Here is a 5,216-nt window from a genome sequence, read left to right as displayed (position 1 = left end):
CTCCTCCTCTCTCTCTCTCTCTCTCTCTCTCTCTCTCTCTCTCTCTCTCTCTCTCAGTTTTCTTTTTAGCTGTCCTCACTCCCTAGCACTAATATAGGTATGGGACATGTCATTTTCTGGATAAAGTACCCCTGAAATATGTACACCCTACGACAGGGTAGTATCCCATAGAATTCTAACATTATCACCTATATCCAATACAATCAGTTTTTCATGTTTTAGGTTTAAATGATTAATTCTTAAAGTTACTTATAAATCAGAACAGTTTGTATTTTCAGCACAGTAGACATACTCCAATAAATAAGACTAAAACTGTTGTCTATTTTATGAATTTTGTGTTCTGATTTTTGAAGATTATCTTTACGAATTATTCTATTTTTGTTTTCATTTTTTGCCACTGTAGATGAAGTGGTATGTGCTGGAAATGAAAGCTCAATTTTTCAGTGTAAAAATGTTGCATGGAAGTGAAGTGACTGCAGACATAGTGAAGATGTTGGTAGGTCAATTCCAAATATCACATAGTAGTCATGGGTTCTTTTTATGTAGATGATACTGAGGATGCTGATAGGTCACTTCTGCATGTCACATGGTAGTCACATGGGTTCTGCAAATGTATGATTTCAGTTCTGTGCTATACGTGACTGAAAGTACAAGTAAGGTTTCCCCGGGTACTCCGGTTTCCTCCTGCTTCTTCAACACTAGGGCACTAGGGTGCTGCTCTTGCGGCGACCATTCAACAAATTTCCGAATTTATTTGGACGAATATGATCATAGGTATTCTAACTCTGCCTATCTAAAAGAAATCATCGAGCTGGTCGTTATTTATATCATGGTGTTTGTTGAAAATATATAAAGTGGGGTATACTCTTTTTGTTTAGCTGCAGCCCTTTCCTTTCTTTTCCACAAGGAAGATTTTGTGTAACAACTTAATGTGATATAGAAATGGTCTAGACATTAACGACTTTTCTCAGTTACTTTAATTTTATCTGAGTAGCTTCTTGCGTCATTCCACTTATCGAACACAACAAGTTAATGCCGTTGACAGTTCTGCTCTGAGAATAAACATAGTAATACATGGTTCATTGCATTGAGTAACGCATCTAAAAACAGTGAAAATAACAGTGAAAATTTTTATATTATAGCATGCACTCAGTTTCTCTAATCGAACAAGATAAATATTCGGTGACTTATTGGCCCTTAAAATGAATTCCCTAAGAAAACATGGAAAAGCGTTTAGATACCATATTCCCATTAATTATGGAAAACGTTATCTAGTTTGTTCCATTGATCAGGATCAGATGGCAAGCCTACTTTTAGATTGTGGATGACAAAACCAGATGCTTAAAGATGTACTGTGTACTTTTGTGATATGTAAAGTGACATTATACAGAATCGATGAACAAAAATTGTTTCTATAAACAAGATGCTTTAGTTATTACACTGCTCACATAAATGCACAATTGAGTTATTTATTTTTGTATATTTTCACATTTTTAATTGTTGAATAATTTTCTTTCAAACCATGTTGTAATACAACTTTTTTCCAGTAACTATCTCCCTGTGTTGTTAGATAAAACAACATATTTATACAATTGCATGCGTTTCTCCGAATGTTTCGAAGCTGGCAATGACATTGGGATTATCATGAGAGTATGTTCATTGTGAAGAATGAGAGCATTGGTAGGCCCTAGGCCCCTTGGAATATATGTAAGTCATGCATGTTTTCATAAAAAATGTATTACAGCAGAATGAATGAGTTTGAGTGATTGTTATGACCAATCACTGCTTTACTGAATGGATAAAACAGCCAGTTATTAGGAATACCTCTACATGTTACATGCAGTAACAAGAAAAAATATATCTGAACAAAAGAGAAAATAAGATTGTTACTTAGCTAATAGAGGGCGCACTTCAATTATCAGATCTATCTGTCTGGACAGTCTCCGTCTGTCTGTCTAAATGTTTTGTGCACTGCTTAGAATATATGGTAATAATACCCACAGTTGTCTTTGCACTTTACTACAAGATTGACATATTACATATTTTCGAATTTAGACATTGTAAAAATATTCTAGGTACACAATGCCATTAAAAAGTCAAAAAGTATAATAGATCCTTTCTATCCTTAGACTAATGTGGTTATTAAAACTAACAGTCCATTACAAATAATTGCCCACCACTCTATTCATACCATGTGTACAGGTGTAGAGATATAAACAGTAAGCGTTCCAAGGTCTTCCAAATGAAAACCCTCTTGGCTGCAGATATAACCAAGTAAGTACTTAGATTGTAAAACACAAACTTTGTGGCGCTCTAACAGTGTACGCTACACACAGATATAGACATCTTGTAGTGTACGCTACACACAGACTATAGACATCTTGTAGTTTACGCTACACACAAACTATAGACATCTTGTAGTGTACGCTACACACAGACTATATAACTATAGACATCTTGTAGTGTAGACTGTCAAAGCTTCACAAAGGACTATTTAACACAGTATATGTGCACTTGCTTACAGACACTCATAAATAGTTACTAGGAAATCTAACATTTTACTGTCAATTGTTTGTTTGTTTGTTTGTTTGTTATGTATGAATTTATATATAAAACTTCCCATAATTTCCTATATAATGGTGTGTCTGCTGGGTATAGAAGACAAAATTTATATAAGGCAAATACATGTCATCATATTATAGCCGATATAGTGCTGAATTAAGCCTATTAAGCCTATAGTGTGCACGCTCAATTGTTTGCAAGAAAAAAACCTATTTGATTTGTGTATCAAATAGTGAAATTTCCCATCATGCACCCCACATTTCTGTGTCTGCTAGGTTTAAAAGAGAAAATTTATGAAAAGTGAAATACATCAAATATATACCTATATTTAAGACTATTAGATGAATAGTGCCACACTAAATTGTTTGAAGAAAAAACTAGTTCCCAGTATTTCCTATATGATGGAATCTTTGGTGAATATATTTAAAAGGCAAAATTCCAAAAAACAACATATACTTGTAAATGAATTACACTTTGAATAACTCTTGTAAAATGATCAGCAGACCAACTGAGTCTTTGTTTTCTGTTCAATATTGTATTAGTACATTATACTAGTAGTGTTACAGTTGAATGTCATTTTAGTTGTATTTGCAAATATTGTGATGCACATGTTATCTAAAGAGAGTTTTATACTGTATTGTTCCAGTTCAGTTTCCTAAATGTGTGCTAAAAGAAATCAAATTGGTCTAAATAACACTGAAAAAAACTCTTAATAAAATGCATTGCCATGTATCCCGTTCTTGTTTGATGTAAATTAGTTCAATACAATGAAAGAAAATAAATGTATGACTCAAAAATGCCAGCCACATTTCATCTAACAGAATAGGAATCAAGTGATATATATTAGTGGTAATGATAATTAAGATGGCCCTATTATGATAGTAATTGTATAATTATCTTAATGAACCTGGTAATACATTTACCTTGTAAGAGCCTGATTATTGGACTGGTTTTGACATTAGATTACAAAGGTGAATGCAGGATTTTAAACAAAGTCTCAGAATGTGTTTATTTAAATTTTTGATTTCCAAGTGGTAGCTCTCCTTCTAGATCTTGTGTATATAAACATGGCATTGTCATCATCATCAGACCCAATTTCTCCTTCAACTTCATCAGAGTTGGAACTAGCTGTATCATCATTTTCACTGTCACTGTCGTCAGATGACAAATCACTCTCACTTTCTTTAGATTAATAATAGTGGCATCTTACAGCCTCAACTTTGTCTATTTTGTGCATTCCTGCCACAGCTGGGATTTCATAGTTGGAAAGGTATATCAAGTTCTTTCACTTTCAATTTGGAAATGTCATCGTTTCTTTCATTCTTTTTCTTTCCCTCATAGAGGCAAGTGTTCTGAGTCTGTTGTTCTAAATGAAGGATTGCTCCCTTTAATATCTTTTTCTTGACACACAGTTTCTTGCTCAATTCATCAAGTTTCTCAACATTTTTACTTGACACTAACCCTTTACTATACAGGTGTTTTAGTTGTGCATGGGGTTGGAAGTCATCTGGTGGTCTTTCACTACCATCATCTCTTGTTAATGGTGTTGAGAATACATCCATATAGTGTCAAAGTTTATTTATTTATCTTTATATTTACAAGTAATAGTATATTCATGCAAAGTTGAAAAGTATGTGCAAAAAACTTATTTTACTTTTTCTCTGTTAACTCAGCTTGTGAGATATTGTCTTCTGTTTCACAGACGTTGCCAATATGCTAATTTTAGGAAATATTTAGAATGTGTTATTAAAAGTTTGTGTTGAAAATTATAGTCATATCTATAGGATGAAAAAATACCTTGCACAGAAGTTTTTGATACTTGTCAAGTATGTTTTAGTGCAGGTGCATCTTTTACATTTTGATGGCAGGCTGAGATGAACCTTTTCCAACTCTTTTTTTTTTTAACTTCCAAGAGCTGCAAATGTAAAATGTTGTCTGTCATATTTGTCTGTCATTTAATACTAGTAAGAATTTACATGAAAAAGTTGCATATCATTGTGATAACCACAAACCAAAACACAGTCATGTCACAAAGAATATTTTCAGTACAGTGTAAAGGTAATTTCACACATTAAATGAACCAAATTTCAGTAGATAGTAGTGTACATGAAAGACACTGGTATTTTCAGACAAAAAACAATCTGTACCACTCAATTCGCCCATTTCAATTTATCATTACATTAACAGTTTATTAAAAGAAAATTAAAATTTGACTGTTTTTGTTTTTCATTTTACTATCTTGTGAGCAACTGTTGTTTGTAGCCGCCGCCGCTGTTGTTGTTGTTGTTGTTGTTGTTGTTGTTGTTATTGTTGTTGTTGTTGAAAAGGAAGACCAACATTTTTAAAGCTTATTTTCCCATGTTTGAAAAGTCATGATGTTAATTTATTTTCAGGTACCCCCCCCCACAACCCATAACATTTTTTCTGGTACCCCCCCCCCCCCCACACTATCCATATATCCCCCCCCCCCCCCCTAACAAGTTTTTGTGAAAACAGCCTAAAGTCCTTAGCTTTTTTCTTGTTATACTCACAGACAAGTAAGTATGACATGTAAATGTCTGTGTTATACAGTATGCTGTATTTATCAATAAGCTAGAGGGTCTGAGATTACTGGTCAAAGGTCATATATGCCTGCTTCTTATGTCTGATGGGTC

At 33.5% G+C, this 5,216-nt stretch overlaps 1 long non-coding RNA gene across 2 annotated transcripts in view; it reads left to right on the top strand.

The window, feature by feature from the left end:
* The window catches only part of LOC144452235 (uncharacterized), a 2,421-nt gene extending 747 nt beyond the window's left edge, over window positions 1-1,674 (top strand). The window contains exons 2-3 of one of the 2 annotated variants that reach the window (XR_013482337.1): window positions 404-496; window positions 1,571-1,674. This is a non-coding gene — a long non-coding RNA (uncharacterized LOC144452235). Of the gene's footprint in view, window positions 1-403; window positions 497-1,547 lie in introns of both variants that reach the window. The other variant, XR_013482338.1, reaches the window with a different exon arrangement.
* Window positions 1,675-5,216: the final 3,542 nt, after the last annotated feature.

Source organism: Glandiceps talaboti, chromosome 22, assembly GCF_964340395.1.
Source record: "Glandiceps talaboti chromosome 22, keGlaTala1.1, whole genome shotgun sequence".
NCBI lineage: Eukaryota > Metazoa > Hemichordata > Enteropneusta > Spengelidae > Glandiceps > Glandiceps talaboti.
The sequence above is the reverse complement of the archived record's forward strand: the minus strand, read 5'-3'. Positions and strand labels throughout refer to the sequence as shown.